Here is a 17407-nt window from a genome sequence, read left to right on the forward strand (position 1 = left end):
GCTGGGTTTGGGAATTCACTCTCACCGCATCTGAAACCCCCTTCTCTCGGTTGCTTGTGCTGTGCCCCCTCACTTTCCAGGACTTCGGGTGCTCCTTCTTCTTGACTCAGCCCCAGCATGATGCCAGGAGGTTCTGTGCCAAGTGCCATCTTTTACGTTAGGCAAATACCACCAACGGTCACTCGTGTTCATTAAAGGTGCCCTAGGACTTTTCACAGGAGCATTAACCCGGATGCCTTGGCTAAGACTGGGCAGTTGTATTCAGTCCATCTAAACTCACCATGGGTACAATACTATTGACATCCTGTCCTAAACTGCTACACAGCATTTCTGCGAGCGGTTCAACTGCTCCCCCAAGAAGTGGCTGCATTGTGACAGCGGGAGAGAAAAGCAAGAGCCACCAGTATGTCGTTTGGGATTCTTCAGAAGGACACTGCCACCTGAATCTAAATCACCAACAGCCAGGCCTGAAGATGAAATGTAGTGGCATGTCCCCTACCCAGGACCACACTGCAGAGGAGCTGTGGTACCACTTCAGCACTGTTCCAATTCTATCAGACTTGCTTTGGAAAGAAGAGCAAGAGCGGCCTATAGTAAGGTGATCTCTACCCTTAATCTATGCTACTTGAAGTCTCCAGCCTATGAAAATCCCTTCCAGGAGGAATCGCTAGGCGAAACTTCCACCTTGCGCCCCACCCTCCCCGAGCCCTGTGACAGCTCTCAGCCCACCCCCCCTTATGGCAGCTCCCCCCCTACCCTGAGATGCCCCCCGCAGAAGCTCCTCACTTCCACCCTGAGGCCTCCCCCCATGGCAACTCCCCCCGGCCCAGGGAGCCGTGTGGCAGATCCCCACCCCAGTTCACCTCTCCTCCGCCTCCACCCCCAGCACACCATCGCCGCTCCACTTCTCCAGCCTCCCAGGCTTGCAGTGCCACCAATCAGCTGTTTGGCGCCGCAAGCCTGGGAGGCGGGAGAAGCAGAGCGGGGCGGTGTGCTCAGGGGAGAAGGTGGAGCAGCGGTAAGCTGGGGCGGAGAGTTCCCCTGCGTGCCACCTCTCTCCCATTTACTTGCTGTAGGGGGCCCTCCCCGTGCCCTCCTGCCACCTAAATGCCGACGAAGACCGGGGTGGCCGAAGATCCTGAAGTCGCCGCCAAAGGACCTGAAATGTCGTCCCCTAAATGCTAGCTCCCTAGGCAACTGCCTAGGTCATCTAATGGGTTGCACCATCCAGGGCTGCCGGGGGGTGGGGGGCAAGTGGGACAATTTGCCCCAGGCCCCGGGTCCCACAGAGGCACCCACGAGAATATAGTATTCTATAGTATTGCAACTTCTTTTATGGAAGGGGCCCCTGAAATTGCTTTGTCCCGACCCCCTGAATCCTCTGGGTGGCCTTGGCACCGGCCCTGACACCAGGGACTTCAATTGGATTTCTGGTAAGCAGAGCGAGACGAGCTCAGATTCCTATGCTCATCACGCTGTGAGTATAACCATATTCCGTACAGTTACCCTGATTTGCATGAATAGGTGTTTACTGTCTGAGAAGCATACCTGCAAAGCCATGCTCTGAACACGCTCACGGGGTGCTCGTTAGCAGGATGTCTCAGGTGTTTAAACAATCACAGTTAGCAGGATTCTGCATCTTCCATATGCCAGCACGTGGCCTGGTAATCAGTGGTTTCTATAAGCGCATGCTTCTAAGAGGTACCTGTTGCAGAAAGTCCTCTGGGTGCTTGAAAAGAAATAACTGGAAGCAACTGCATTTTTTGTAACATGGCTGGAAAAGAAATTCGGAACAATTTAATAAGAGAGGACTGCTGGGCTACCCTGCTTTAAGCATCTAATGTGCATTAAGCTAAGATTTCTTAGTGAGTTACATCAGGCTAATGCTAAATGAAAGCACAAGTAAACGTAAAACAGAAGTGAAAAAGTGTATAGAATGCCATTAGCCATCCCCTCACAGAGCAGAAGTTATCTGTGCATCACATCGGACAGTCCTCTGCCTATGGACTGTTCACTGATTACTGCAACCAGGTGAGGAACACAACTGTCTCATACGACTATGATAGTGCAGAAGAATGGACTGGGGAGAAACCAAAACAACGTTTACATTTATGTAACATCTTTCATCCAGAGATCCCAAAGAACTTTACAGACAAACTGGACAAACTGAATCCCTACCCGACAAAGGACATACAATCACTTCCGGGGTGGCATACACAAGCTCTCTAACAATACACAGGAACGCTACTGAACAGCTTAAGGCTGGAAGAATACAACGTCCAACAGAAACTGTACATCCTGTTAATCCCACACCCACCACATACACATTACCAGCTTTACAGACAGCATAGATTAGGGGTCGGCAACCTTTCAGAAGTGGTGTGCCGAGTCTTCATTTATTCACTCTAGTTTAAGGTTTTGCGTGCCAGTCATACATTTTAATGTTTTAAGAAGGTCTCTTTCTATAAGTCTATAATATATAACTAAACTATTGTTGAATGTAAAGTAAATAAGATTTTTAAAATGTTTAAGAAGCTTCATTTAAAATTAAATTAAAACGCAGAGCCCCCCAGACCGATGGCCAGGACCTAGGCAGTGTGAGTGCCACTGAAAATGTGCCGCCTTCGGCACGCGTGCCATAGGTTGCCTACCCCTGGCACAGATAGTTACCAGCATTCAAAAGCAAATCAAAATTAGTGAATTAGTTTACATGCTAAAATGGTTCGAAAACAAAAAACTGTAAGTTTCAGAACATAACACACTGGAGAAGAGAGTGAGATTTACCCCAATATTTACCCAAAAGCTGCAAAGTTATTTTTTGCACCAATTTTCACCAGTTATTACATTTTTGTAATAAAACAGTGATTAAAATTTCCTGAGAGATATTTAAACAAAATAAAAACCAAAAAGAAGGGGCCCTTCCAATGACAAACTATTTTTAAAACCAGAAACAGGGTGTTGAATTACTGACACTCAAAAGGTGCTTCTGTAAGAAAACCCACATATGGAAATGTATTTCCCTTGGGTCACAAGCAGTTCTGAAAAGGAGAACTTTTTAAAAGGAGCTGCTGGTCCCCCCAAGAATACCTAGAAATGTTCCTGGTTTAACACGGTTCTGCTTTGACTTTTCTTCCTTATGGTTATTTGCATGAAAACAGCCTCTTTGGTGAAATGCAAATATTTTACACAAATGATGGTGTTTTACATACTAAATTCCCCTGGAGCATGCAAGAGAGGGGGAGGAAGTATTCTTTACATTTCAGACCCTGCGAGTCATACAATCAAGATCCAAATGACTATAAATCCTCCAAAATGCTGTATTTGGAAACATCATAGGGCCAGGAACTGCAGGATTTTAGGGTACTACACGGTTTCTTGTTTTTACTGCATCCCTTTTGGGCTTCAGCATAAAAACTTTATTTTGAAGTCTCGAAGTCACAAAATACACTTAACCCCCCCTCTAGTCTGAGCCACTGTGGGATGGGTTCAAAGAATCCCTGGAGCCTGCGTGGAAACCAGTGGAATTCCTGGTAGCTGGGACACCACAGAACCAGGTATATTGCTGCACCAGAGTAATCTGGTTCCTGCTGGTGACTTTGCTCATCTCAAATGGATTGTGCACCACATGCCCCTCATTTCCTTACCACTGGGGGCTCATCGAGCTTGGGGACACAAACTTTACATTAACTTGTCCAATGGCAACCTGGATCTTGCCTATGGCTGTCCCAGAAAACAGGAGTGTCCCTTTTTCTTGGTGCCATGCTGGAGTTAGCTGGTATGTTAAGCTGTGTTGGACGCAGGCTGTACGTGCCTCTTCCTTTGGGGACAAACTACTCTGACTTGATGTCCTCCTCAGAGCATCGAATAACCTACCTCTCTGACGAAAAGAAAATTTGGCTTCCCAGTTTAGCATGCCATGGCCTGCACTCTAGGGACAGGGCATACTGACAGGAAGTAGCCATGTGCACACTGCTGGAAGGGTCCATATAAGCTGGAATTTCGTTTTCTTTTCTCTCATGTCGAATGAACTAATCCATTACATGGTTTGAGACGCCAAGCCACTCAGCAACGCATCCCTGAGGGACACAACACGTCCCATCCAAGCAACCATTGCCAAAATCATCTCCAACGTCACCCGTCTCCTCAACCACACCCCTCCCTTCTCACTCACCTCACTGGCTGCCAACTGTACTGCAGTACAAGCTCAAGCTTCTTCTCTTTGCTTTCCAGTCCAACACACCTCCGCCCTGCTCTCTCCTCCCTCGCCCTTTCTACCCCAGTGACACCAGCCTTTATACCTTCTGTCTGTCCCTTACAGCACGCCTCTCTCTGCGGCCTCTTATACTCTGAACTCCCTTTTGTTTGCCAATCCCCCCTTACTCCGCCCCCTTAAATCACTCCTAAAAACGTAGTGGTGAATGTTTACAATTTACAGATGTGGCCCCAAATCATTTCTGTCCCCTGTCTCCTCCCCTCCCCAACTCCTTTTTCATAGATTCAAAGGACAGAAGCAATCACTGGGACTATCTAGTTCAGTGGTCGCCAACTGGTAGATTGCAATCGACTGGTCAATCCAGGAGCCTCTGCCAGTCAGTCACGATCTCCAGCTGCTAAAAATCTGGTGGTGCAGTGGGGCTAAGGCAGGCCCCTTGCCTGCCCTGGCCCCAAGCTGCTCCCAGAAGTGGCTGGCATGTCTCTGCGGCCCGGGGAGTGGGGGAAGCGGGTCTCAGTGTGGTGCCCATGCCCGCAAGCACCACTCCCACAGCTCCCATTGGCCACAGTTCACTGGGAGTCAGGGACAGCAGCAGCACATAGAGCTGCCTGACCCCATCCCCACCCTGGGGACCGCAGAGACGTGCCAGCTGCTTCCAGGAGTGGCATGGGGCCAGGGCAGGCAGGGAGCCTGCCTTAGCCCCGCTGCACCTCCAACTGGGAGCCACCTGTGGTAAGCTCCTCCCAGCCAAAGCCCACACTTCGCACCCCAACCCCTTGCCCCAGCCCAGAGACCACTCCCACACCCAAACTCCTTCCAGACCCCATATGCCTCCCACACCCCAACCCTGAGCCCACACCCTGTACCCAAACTCCCTCCCAGAGTCTGCACCCCTCACCCCCCTCCTGCACCCCAACCTCCTCCCCCAGGCTCAGCCCAGAGCCTGCTCCCACATTCCGAACCCCTTGGCCCCAGCCCAGTTAATGTGAGTGAGGGTGGGGGAGCGCGAGTGACAGAGGGAGGGGGGAATCGAGTAAGCAGGGCAGGGCCTCGGGGAAGGGGCAGGGCCGATCCGGGTTGATCTTAAATTCAAAAAGTGATCTTGTGCGTAAAAAGGCTGGAGATCACTGATCTAGTCTGACCTTCTGAAAAACATGGTGTGTCCTCATGTGCCTATCACATTCATAGTTCAGCATTTATGTTCTCTAGGGCCGTGGTGGGCTGGGTATGTGGTTAAGCATTTAGAACATTAGTAGGCACTAGACATTAGGTTTTATTTAAATAGCTCAATTTTAGGTCACAGTTTGGCAGGCAGCCAAATCTGAGATCCATGTTGTCCTTGAACCAGTCAGCCCACAATATTGTTATCATGCTGGCACTGAAGCATCTCCAAACAAAGCATTTCTCAGAGTTCTCGTGAGCCCCCAGCCCATCTTTAGAATGGCATTTCTGCCTATGGAGGGAATCCAGATGCAAGTTTGTGAACCAAGCCCAGGATGGAAAGGAACCAACTGGGCAAGCATGCAGCATTTCCATTCCTCGCTATGCTCCAAAGATTCTCCCATGCATATTGCTTAGCAAGCCCTTTGCTTCTGCTGAATGCAGACTTGGCAATGTCCCAAACACAGATCAGGTTCACTGTTTGGAAAGACGGTTTACAGGGGAGGGTAGAGAAAGCTGTCCCCTCTGGAGAGCAATATTCTTCCACCAACAGCGAGCTTCTGCGAGGGATAACTGAGGCCTATGCACCTGCGGCAAGAGTACAGTTTACCTTGACCTGCATTAAGTAATGCTAGCCCAGACCCCTGCTACTGTGAGTAAATTAAGGATGCAATTGACACCTATAAATCATTATCTTTTTTATATATAGCCGAATAACGGACATCCCGACACAGAAATCTGGTTAGGAATGAGCCCACAGTGCTGTATAAGGAGTCGGCACATAATGCAGCCTCTTCAGAGGTGGGATCCAACAGAGTCCCAGAGTGAGAGGATTGAACATTTCTGGCCCAGGAGAGCTCACTACGGCAAACATTTCCTCTTCTATAAAGTCAGGAGGAAATCTAATCTCCAGGCTGAGCAGAAGACCTCTGTGTCCATGCGCTCACCTGTAAGTACATTCCTCACCCAGCAAACCCCCCAGCATTTCCCTCACAAGCAGTCACACAGTGCTCACTGCACAGTATTGGAGTACACGGATTTATTATAGCACAAGACCCTTGGGGGGAAAAACCATAACCCCCCCCACGCACACACAAACACACACACACACACAGCAGCAGCCGCCCTGCCCAGCCTCCTGGGGACTTCAGGTCCGCTCAAATCACTTTCAGTACAAACCTGCCACAGCCAATTAAGTGGTATCACACAGCGATTGTCAGGCTCCCGGCTGCCCTTCGGGCAGATGTGCTCGAGAGAGAAGATAGCTTCTCCAAGCTTTAATGTTTACAGAGTGTCAAGTTATTTATAACCAGTCCCGTGCTGTAACTTCTCCTTGGATCGATACCCAGCTTCGTACGTCAAACCGCGACAGGCAGCCGAATTGGTTTGTCTGAAACAACGCACGTCTTTCAATAGCAGAGAAACTGCCAGTTCTCCTCTCCGCTACCCATTTGCTGTACCTGTGGGCAACGTGCTCTGGGAGTGACATCATGGGATGCTACACAGCAAAGTTATGTTATGGTACTGCCACAGGCGTGTATGGTGATTTACAGGCCTAGGCATCGCCTGTCACGAGGAACTTAAGAGGCAAAGTGACCTCTGCTCCCATTTAAGTCCGAGTGGTCCAGCACACAGAGCATCGGACAGGGACTTGGGAGAGCTGGGTTCTATCCAAGCATCCACTTCACCTGCACGTCCCTCAGTTTCCACATCTGTGAAAAGGGCTAATATTGCCATCACCCTCTGTAAAGAGTCTTGAGATCAGTGGGGTGAGAGGTGCTCCAAAAGAATGAGGCGTTATTGCCACTGATGACTTATGGAGCAGAATTAGGCCAGCATTTAGACAATTCAGACCATGATATTTGCCCTTCTCTCCACAAGCACCTGGAAAATATACAGTGGGGAATCATCCTGTGCTGACCCTAGAGCCATGGACTAGTTGTGACCCAACAGGCCTTTTCCAGTTCTAACTCCTATGGCACAGTCACCGAGAGGAAGCTCACCATGGCTTTTCATCACACATGGAATACGTCATTTAATGTAGGATGATTTCAGGAACAACCTCCATTACTGCATCTTTTTCCAGCGTCAGGGAAATCCTAGCTGCCACAGCCAGATAGTCCCACTTACAACAAACTAATTCCTTCAGAGTAGGACTTAAAAGGCTGCCCGACAAGTAACACAAAACCCAACTCTCTTGCAGTCAAGGTAAGTGGCAACAGCATGCAGCTAGTTATCAGGTTTCAGAGTAGCAGCTGTGTTAGTCTGTATCCGCAAAAAGAACAGGAGTACTTGTGGCACCTTAGAGACTAACAAATTTATTTGAGCACAAGCTTTCATGGGCTACAGCCCACTTCATCGGATGCATAGAATGGAACATAGAGTAAGACGATATATACACATACAGAGAACATGAAAAGGTGGAAATTGCCAACATAAGATTGATATGGCAACTTCCACCTTTTCATGTTCTCTGTATGTGTGCGTATACATACGTGTGTGTGTGTGTGTGTGTGTGTGTGTGTGTGTGTGTGTGTGTGTGTGTGTCTTCTTACTATATGTATTCTACTACCACCTAATACTCCTGGAGGAATTCTGCATAATTAATGAGCTTCTGCTGGAAAGTTGCTGCAGTTCCGACTTCTGCAAGGGTGCAAGGACACATGGGGGTGCAGGGACCCATAGGGACACGGGCAGTGTGTCTGACTGAATGGGAGAGGCTACGGGTCAGCCAGGTTCTGCGTGGGGGAAGCTCTCTAACAATCCCTCCCCACAAAAATGTGTTTCATACTTTTCCCACCCACATCCAACAACCCTCCAAGTTCACTCCCAGGCTCCTTCTCAGCAATTCCTTCCCTCAGCTCTTCCGTTACCCCTGACTCCCCCAAGCCTTTGCACTGCTTCTGCGGGAAATATGGTTCTGTCCTGTAGTTTAAATGAATTATTACTCATAGTTCTGTATTAATATGCCTAGTAAGGAATCTATTTCTCAAAAAAATTTCCTGAATCTTTTTTATTATTTTGACAAATAAAATAAGCAGAATTTGAAAATATTGTGCGCAGAATTTTTAATTTTTTGGCACAGAACTCCCGCAGGAGTAACCTGGGAGCACCTGGAGAGAATTTCTGGGCTAGTGGCACCCAAGCTTTAAATAACAGAAAAGCCTCTTCACTGCTGCAGCACTACCAACCCCATTGCTAGTCAGCCCCCTGCCCCCAAATCACTATGTTTAAAAATCCATGATATTTTTCAACAAGTATGTGGAGTGGGGGGAAGAAGGGGGATTATTTATCCTCTGGCTTCACCTTTTAGGGTGCACTTGGCTCATGCTGTCAAACTTTTTTCTTAAAACACGTGGGTGAGAAGCTTACTTTTTTGGTAAAGGAAGTCTGAGGATCTCACCTAGTCACCTGCCTCCAGTTGCTGGAGCTTTAGACCTGTGTTAAAACTCATGCAAGTTAGGGGCACTGAGCTTCCAATGAAGTTGCACAGAGCTACCAAGAGACCTTTTTAAGGTAAGCACAGTAGGTAACAATCACCTTTATTAGAAAAAAAGCTAAGCAGGTTTCAACCTGAGCAGTGAGACCTATCAGTCCATTGCAGATTTTGAGAATGTGGTACCAGAGACGCCTCCATTACCTGCCACTGTCCACGTCCCTACCCCCACTGCGGGTATTAATGGTATGCTCTTGCATTGTTTCTCGCAACACAGGAAATAAATTGCTACACATGCGTATCCACAACAAAGCGCGGTCTCTTTCCATAGCACACAGCATTGAACTGTGTTCTCACCACACAGCCCAGTTTTTAATTAAGAGCTTTATAGCTGCACCTATCACCAAGGAACTTAGCTGCCTTGCATCAGTAAAATCATTCAAAATCAAAACCTGCTCCCTATTATGAAGTTCAAACAAAACCCTGGGCCAACAGATAGGTCTTCTGTCTTGAGGTCTGTCGAACTCTGGGTTTGACAAGCCCCCAGAGGGAGCAGGTCACCAACACACAAGAACCAACAGGGGGCGTGAACCAAATGGGATTAGTGCTCAGGTGCTGTGCTGCAAACACAGCATTTAAATTTAAGGAAAAATCTCTGGTAGTGCCAGTAGAATTGTGATGTACAGTAGTGATGCTACCTTAAGCAGGCCAGCCACTAGAGCAGTGGTTCTCAACTTATTTACCGTTGTGGCCCACGTCATGTGACATGTGGGCCTCATCGACACAATATATACTACCCATATGGCCCTGAGGATGTCAGATGGGCCACAGCCTGAGAACCACTGCACTAGAGGGAGATATAACCACACAAGCAAGTGCAACTACGAGCCAGCAGAGAGCAATATATCAAACACCTACATACATTTCCCCTTAACCTGGCCAATGCAGCCCATAGGCTGCCATTTCCCTTGGAAGTGCCTCATCCAACACTGATCAAGCCTTCATTTATTGGTTTTTCTCTGATGCTAATCTCCATGGCATCTAAGAACCTTAAAAACCAATGAATGTATCCTCACAGGTATCAAGAAGTATCACCCCCATTTTACAGACGAGGACGGCAGCAGAGCTACGGAGTGCCTTGGTCAAGGCCACACAGGGAGTCTGTGGCAGAGCCAGAGACTGAACCGAGGTCTCTCAAATCCCAGTACAGTGACTTAACACAAAGTCATCCTTCTGCTTTTGTTCAGCTTTCAAGTTCACCCCACTCCCCAACCTGCCCCAAGAGAGAAACATCAGCTGCTCAACACAGCCTTTGCTTTGCCACTTTCTTATAGGCTCCATTGACGTGTGAATGACCACACATAAATTTAACTAGCCTTAAAGCTGGGCAGCTATTTGCTTTCAAACTCTCCCTCCCTCAACACCACACTTTCCTTTTTGCATTTCCAGCCTCTTCCCTATATGTCTTAGTAACACCCCATCTGCACCGATTCCCTGCCAGCTCCTCCCTCCCACCTCCACGTTACCTGCCAGGAGGCAGAGCCTGATGCAGGAAGCTGTTGATGGAGCCACGAAAGGACCAGAGCAACCTGTGCAGGTACTCACGCCCCTGCTTTGTGGCACCGTCAGAGAAGCAGAGCCTCAGAGTGTGCTGCAGAAGGAGGCAGGCAGTTGGGCATGAATGGCAGAGAACACCTGCATAGCAGATCCCTATGGGGGTCATTCCCTTGCTGCTTGCGAATGGAGCACAGGAGCGGTGGGAACAGCACTGCCCATATCGCCCCTACAGGCATGAGGCCAATAGCGCCCATCCACCCTACATCTGCTGCTGGCTTAAGCACTCTCCCCACCCAGCCAGGCATTCCCATGCTAAGCCCTGCAGGGCAGACAAGATCGGGCTTCAGAGTCTGGGAAAGCCATCTGCTCTCAATCAGCCAGCGACTCCTTCAGTGGCAATTCAGGGAGACTGTTTGAATTGTAGAAAAAACTCTGGGAGTAAACAAACAGCTGTGCAGGTGGCATTCTAAGGAGGGCTGCTGACGCCAGCAGAGGGCAATGAGGGAAGCAGCCAGCCAGTTCCCAGGGGAAGTAAGCTCACTATATACAAAAGGGCAAAGACAACCCGTACCCGCTGGTACTGGGGGGCAAAGTGAGAGCAGCAGTTTCAGCAAATGTTATTGAAAATGCTCAGGCCATGTGAGCATGCTCAGTACAAGCCAAGCAGCAACTCTGAGGGAGCATGTGACCCTATGTGTCTCCCCTATCCGTCACCTCTGGAGAGAGTTCCCCTGTTCTCTGCTCCCGGCCTCTTTTTTTAAAGTATTTATTGTTTGTATTACTGTAGCACCTCGGAGCCTTAGTCATGGACCAGGACCCCCTGTGAGAGGTGCTATACAATCACAGAACAAAAAGGCAGTCCCTGTCTCAAGGGACGTACAGTCTGAGTGTAGGACATATGGATCCAGGCACATGGCGGAGTATTTGTTGTCATTACAGCTATCACGTAGGGGGATATAACCCACAGCGTCTGCCTTTTCAGAAATAGCCACCCCCAAAGCGTATGGGACACCACAGCGTGGTGGGAGTGTTCCTGGAGTGACAGGAAACTTTGCATTGCACCCTCAGACTTTGTTCTGAGCGGGCCGTCCTCCGAGAACCGCCTACGTTCCCGAAACAGTGAAGTCTGCATTCCTCAGGCAGAGGTACAGGCTTGCCAAGTGTTTAACAGTGTCAGAGTGCTTCCCTTATCTAGGGAGACGTCAGGTCAGACAGAAGAGATGCTTGTGAAACTCTCCTCCCCCATCCCCACCCCGCACCCCCCCAAAAATAAGAAAGAAAGGGCTCTTGACCAAGCATCAGGGAGTGACACCACACTACATTCTGGGATAAGTGAAATAGGAGAAGGTTATACCAGAAACAGCATCACAGAAAAAAGGCCCAGAGGGCCACTTTGCCACACTGGGGAGATGCAGGAGAAGCTAGCACCAGTGACATAGCTGATGTGAGCAGTCACAGCACCCTGGCATGGAAGGAGCAAGATATCTGCTAGCAAAGCTCCCCTGCAAGGGCCAACCCCATTCAGAACACAGCACATCTAGTTCAGCAGCCGTCACCTTTCACCTGCTGTGAGGACAGGCTTCTTTACAGGACAGCAGTGGGAGTTGGACTATATTCTGCTAACAGCTTTGACCTCTCACTCTTCAAGGGAAACTGCCCCCTAGCCCAAACCCACCCCCAAAAAGTGGTGAATTCCTCTCATTTTGTAAGGGATGGTCTTCACAAGTGGTTGATCTGGTGGGGTGGGGAGGAGGAGGAGGAGGAAGGGGGAGGAAATGGGGGAAGGCCAGTACTGTTCCAAGCTCTGCCCACTCGTGCCAAAATGAGAAGCTCATCAGAACACTGGAGTTCTTAATAGGATAGTCCCTCCTTTTTGCATACTGTGCCCTGGAGTGAAATAGTAAAGCTGACAGAGAGACAAATTACGATTTACAGTCAACATCCTATGCTGATGAATAGGGGACAACGCAGGCCTCTCAGCTATTGTTACAGGCTGTTTGGAGACTCGAGAAGACCTTGCTGCATTGGTTTGCCCTGTATTTTGAAGGTCCTCTTCACAACCACAAAGGGCTTAGAGGCTCAATATTGGTTTAAAAATTAAGGCTTAGAGACTGGAGATTCCAGCTTGCCAAGGAACTCCAACTCAATCCCCGGTCCCTCTCTCTCTCCACGGCTGTCCCTTCATTACCCCTTTCCATCCATCTTTAGATGACAAAACTGTCTGAGCAGGAAAGCATGTCAAAGGTGATGTACATACGGGGGTAAGTTACAGGCTGAAGGGCGGGATTGCAGCAGCACAGTGATCTGAACAGACGTGTGATGTGGTGCAATTCCCTGCACTGCCTCTTTGCACATACTTCTGCCCTCCTGTTGATTGCTTTTCCTGCTACCATTCTGCCCTTCTGCCTCTTTTGCACAGCACGAGCATTCTATGTGACGACTGTACATGGCATTCGCTTGCCTTCACATTTGCATGTAAAAACCACAGCACTCACCTAACAGGCAATACAAAGACTAAATTGCACACATGGGCATGCGTACACGCACATCCCCTTAAAAGATAAAAAGATCATTAAGGTTACAAAGCAAAGCACACGGAAGTTAGGAAATGCCAGAATTAAGGTTGTCTGGCTCTTCTCGTCTCTGGGCCCAGCAGGAAGGGCATTCACAGAAAAAAAAAAAGGAAAGAGAGAGAATTCTGTGGTTTGACCTACACTCAGGCTGGAGCAGCTGGAAACCACAGTTGCAAGGGAAGTCCTGCTCAGCCCCAGACTGGAGCATGCTCACTGCAGATGGAATCTTCAGGGAATTTAGCTGCAAAGCTCCAACAAGTCTCTACGTGCAGTTTTTCAAAGCCTTAGGAAACTGCCAGATTTGCGTGGATTTTCACAGGGATGCCAAAAGGTCCAGCCCTGGACCCAATGATCACTTCCTCTCACCCACCACCCCCTCACCCCTCTGCTAAATTTCAAGTCCTTTAGCCAAACCATGGGGGCACTAGAGCTTCTAAAAAAAGAAATCTGGTGACCTCTCTTTTTTTTTAAACATCGCAAAACATATTTTTCCTTAGCATCAATCTCTGAAACTGCTGAACTGGTTTAGCTGGGGGAGGGGAGGGGGAATCAGCGTGAGGCAGACACCTGGCATGAATGGCCGAACAGCCTTAACATATGAAGGTACTAGCTCTGCCTGCATTATATGCTGTAAGGACTGAATATTCTACTGTGCTGGAAAGGGTTAATTATTTTCAGTAAGCAGAGCTTCCAGTTCACATCTGCACACATCAATAATTCCTTTTAAAATAGCTTAAGAAACCTACTTTTCTTTTTTTTTTTTTTAAATACATGCACTTACATATGCGCAAAGCAAGGGTTGTGAACCCATGCAAGACTTTCTCAGACCGTAGCCAAGCATCTGAAGAGCTCTGGAAATGAGCCCTAAACCACAGAGTTTCCTATCTCCAACATATCTGAAATCCCATCAGATCCAAGAAGTCACTTTTTGACCCTGGACAAAAGGGGTTGTGGAGGCAGGGGGGGGAAGGGGAGGAAGCCCAGTGAAAATAGGAGACTTTCTTAATGTCACTCAGTAGAAAGGGAACTACCCTGGGTGTTCTGAATCTGCCAGCGACTGAGGTCATGTGGAAGTGCTTAAGATTTAAGTCCCCCTAAGGGATTCATTTCAACATTCCTATCTTTCCTGAGAATGCCCCTTCTTTTAGGCTTAGAAGTCCCCTCCCCCTTCCCTATAAGAGCTGCTTTACTGATGTGGTTTAATTACTTGCTTTGAAATTCAAATTCTCAGCACAGTCTGGGGTGGTCTCTCCATGACAGCTCCCATTACAATTATACTTGGACACGTGCATCTGAAATGGCACATAGCATTCCAGTTTCTGGGGTAGGACAGATTCTCCTCTCTACCTGACAATGTCTGCACCCAAGTGGAGGCATTTAAAACTCTTTCTTAAAAAAAATAAATGTTTAATTCATATGGGATCTTCAGGAATGCATTAATGGAGAATATTCCTCCCAGCCAACGTGAGCCTGTCATGCTGCCAATGTGATTTAGGAGGGAAAACAAAAAACAGCTGAAGATTTTATTTATTTATTAACCTTGAGCTATTTCCTTTAACCCTCTCCAGAAGTGCAGAGGACATAAGAACGGCCAAGGAGGGTCAGACCAATGGTCCATTTAGCTCAGTATCCTCTCTTCTGACAGCGGCCAGTGCCAGGTGCTTCTGAGGGAATGAACTGAACAGGGCAACTATTGAGCGATCTATTCACTGTCATCCAGTCCCAGTTTCTGGCAGTCAAAGCTTTAGGGACACCCAGATCATGGGGCTGCGTCCCTGATCATCTTGGCCAATAGCCATTGATGGACGTTTTGTCCTCCTTGAACTTATCTAATTCCCTTTTTAACTCATTTATACCTTTGGCCTTCACAATATCCCCCAGCTCTACAGGTCGCCTGTGCTCTGTGTGAAGAAGTACTTCCTTTTGTTTTAAACCGGCTGCCTATTAATTCAATTGGGTGACCTCCCAGTTCTTGTGTTTCTTGAAGAGGTACATAACACTTTCCTGTTCACTTTCTGCACACCAGTCATGATTTTATAGACCTCTATCATAGCCCCCTTCAGCCGTCTCTTTTCTAAGATGCACAGTCCCAGTCTTTTCCATCTTTCCTTGTATGGAAGCTCTTCCATACCCCTAAACATTTTTGTTGCCCTTCTCTGTAACTTTTCCAGTCCTAACAGATCAGGTTTGAGCTGGGATGAGCAGAACCACATGCATTATTCAAGGTATGGGTGTACCATGGATTTATATACTGTAATGGCATTATGATATTTTCTCTCTTATTATCTATTCCTTTCCTAATGGGTCCTAAAATGGTTAGTTATTTTGACTTCTACTGTACATTGAGCGGATGTTTTCAGAGAACCATTCACGACTCCTAGATCTCTTTCTTCAGTGGTAATAGCTTATTTAGACTCCACCATTTTGGAAAACATAATCCTAACTGTACATACAATGTGTATTACTTTGCATTTATCAACACTGAATTTCATCTGACATTTTGTTGCTCAGTCACCCAGTTTAGTGAGATCCCTTTGCAACTCTTCATAGTTAGATTTGGACTTAACTATCTTGAGTAATTTTGTATTGTCTGTTTATCCCTTTTTCCAAATCATTTATGAATATGTTGAATAGCACTCCTCCCAGTACAAATCCGTGGGGGCTACTACTATTTACCTCTCTCTCTTCTAAAAACTAACCATTTTTTCTATCCTTTGTTTCCTATCTTTTAATCAGTTACTGATCCATGAGAGGACCTTCCCTCTTTATCCCATGACTGCTTAGTCTGCTTAAGAGCCTCTGGTGAGGGACCTTGTCAAAGGCTTTCTGAAAGTCTTAAGTACACTGTATCCACCCTTATCCAGATGCCTATTGACTCACTCAAAGAATTCGGCTAGATTGAGGCATGTATTTCCCTTTACATTAGCTGTGTTGACTCTTCCCAAACATATCATGCTTATCTATGTGTTTGATAATTCCGTTCTTTACTACAGTTTCAACCAATTTGCCTGGTTCTGAAGCTGGCCTTACTTGGCAGAATCACCTCTGAAGGCTTTTTAAAAAATGTTAGTGTTATAGTTACTCTCCAGTCATCTGGTACAGAAGCTGATTTAAGCGATAGCTTACATACCAGATTTTCAAGAAGAGATCAGCACTCCCAGCTGGGTGCTCAATGTGGCCAAGAGCCTGGCCATTTCATTTAGGTGTCTAAATGGGAGTGGTGTTCTTTCCAAAAATCTGGCCTTGTATTCACTAATGCAGGCTGAGTTCGAAAAGAGCAAGGCTCTCAAAGGTAGCAGTCAGCAGTCTGGGTTTGGAGTCTAGTCTAAAGTGGTTTAGGGTGGTAATTTATGACATCGGAGCTTTGTCATAATGAAGTGGCTAAAATGTATGTGGCTCCACCAGTCACTGCTAGATAGGACCAGAAGTGCTCAACTGTGCATCATAATCTGAGCGCTCCCTTTAGGGATGGGATCACACGAGCCTTAGACAATAACCCTTTTGGGCAGGGCTTCATCGCACAGTTAGCCTGCGTGGTTGGCACTCGGGTCGGAGCCCCTGGGTTAGCCTAGCGCGGGTGTGAGCAGTCACACTGCAAACCCCTACTCTAGTTACTGCTGCATTCCCTGGGTTTGTCACTAGGGCTTCTGGGGGCATATGCCACGGTTCTTTGTGCTGCACTAACTGGAGCTACTCTACAACCCAGGGAATTGTGGGAGAACTCTTCTCGCTTTCTGGGCACATGGGGCAATTGTGGGGCAGCACTGGAGGCCTAGCAGCAGTGGAACGATTTAGCCCTTTGTTACCACCCTAAATGACAGCAGAATCTGGGCTCTAGCCCACCTCACCAGCCAGGCCAGCTAGCCTGGGTTAAAAGTGCCAAACTCACGTGAGGATTGTGTGTGTGGATGGGAGGGGAGATTAGGGCAACACCTGGGCTAACTGCAGTGAAGAAATACCCTTTATGTCTTAATCAGCACCTTGAGCAGGGTGATGGAAGTCAGGCTTTTCTCAGGTAAAATGCAAGCTAGAAGGACGTAAAGTTTTAATCGGTGAGAATAATTAACCTTGCTGAATTGTTCCAGTGCGTCATGGTAGATTCTCCATCACTGACAATTTTTAAATTAAGACTGGACTTCTTTAAAAGATGTGATCTAGGAATTATTGGGGGGGCGGGGAGAATTTTCCAGCCTGTGTTATACAGGAGGTCAGACTAGATGATCTCATAATGGTCTCTTCTGTCCTGGAAATCTATGAATCAAGTTACAACGTGAGGAACCTAATGCTGCTCTGTTCCTTTGGGAGAGGCTGTTCATTCAGACTGGGACTGGAGTTCAGAACAATGGCAGTAACTAGCTTGCCCCAGCTTCAGACTATTATGTGTGAATGAACACAGTGGTAGTCACCAAACCACCTGAAACACATCCACTGCTAAAGTTACCAAGGATTTGTCTGTGCAAGAACTGT

The 17407-nt window shown here is 47.7% G+C and overlaps 1 protein-coding gene across 2 annotated transcripts in view; it reads right to left on the reverse strand.

Moving 5' to 3' along the window:
- PTP4A3 (protein tyrosine phosphatase 4A3) overlaps positions 1–17407 on the reverse strand; it is a 174244-nt gene that overhangs the window by 100518 nt on the left and 56319 nt on the right. The window lies entirely within an intron of this gene.

This window comes from Gopherus flavomarginatus, chromosome 2 (assembly GCF_025201925.1).
Source record: "Gopherus flavomarginatus isolate rGopFla2 chromosome 2, rGopFla2.mat.asm, whole genome shotgun sequence".
Classification (NCBI taxonomy): Eukaryota; Metazoa; Chordata; order Testudines; family Testudinidae; genus Gopherus; species Gopherus flavomarginatus.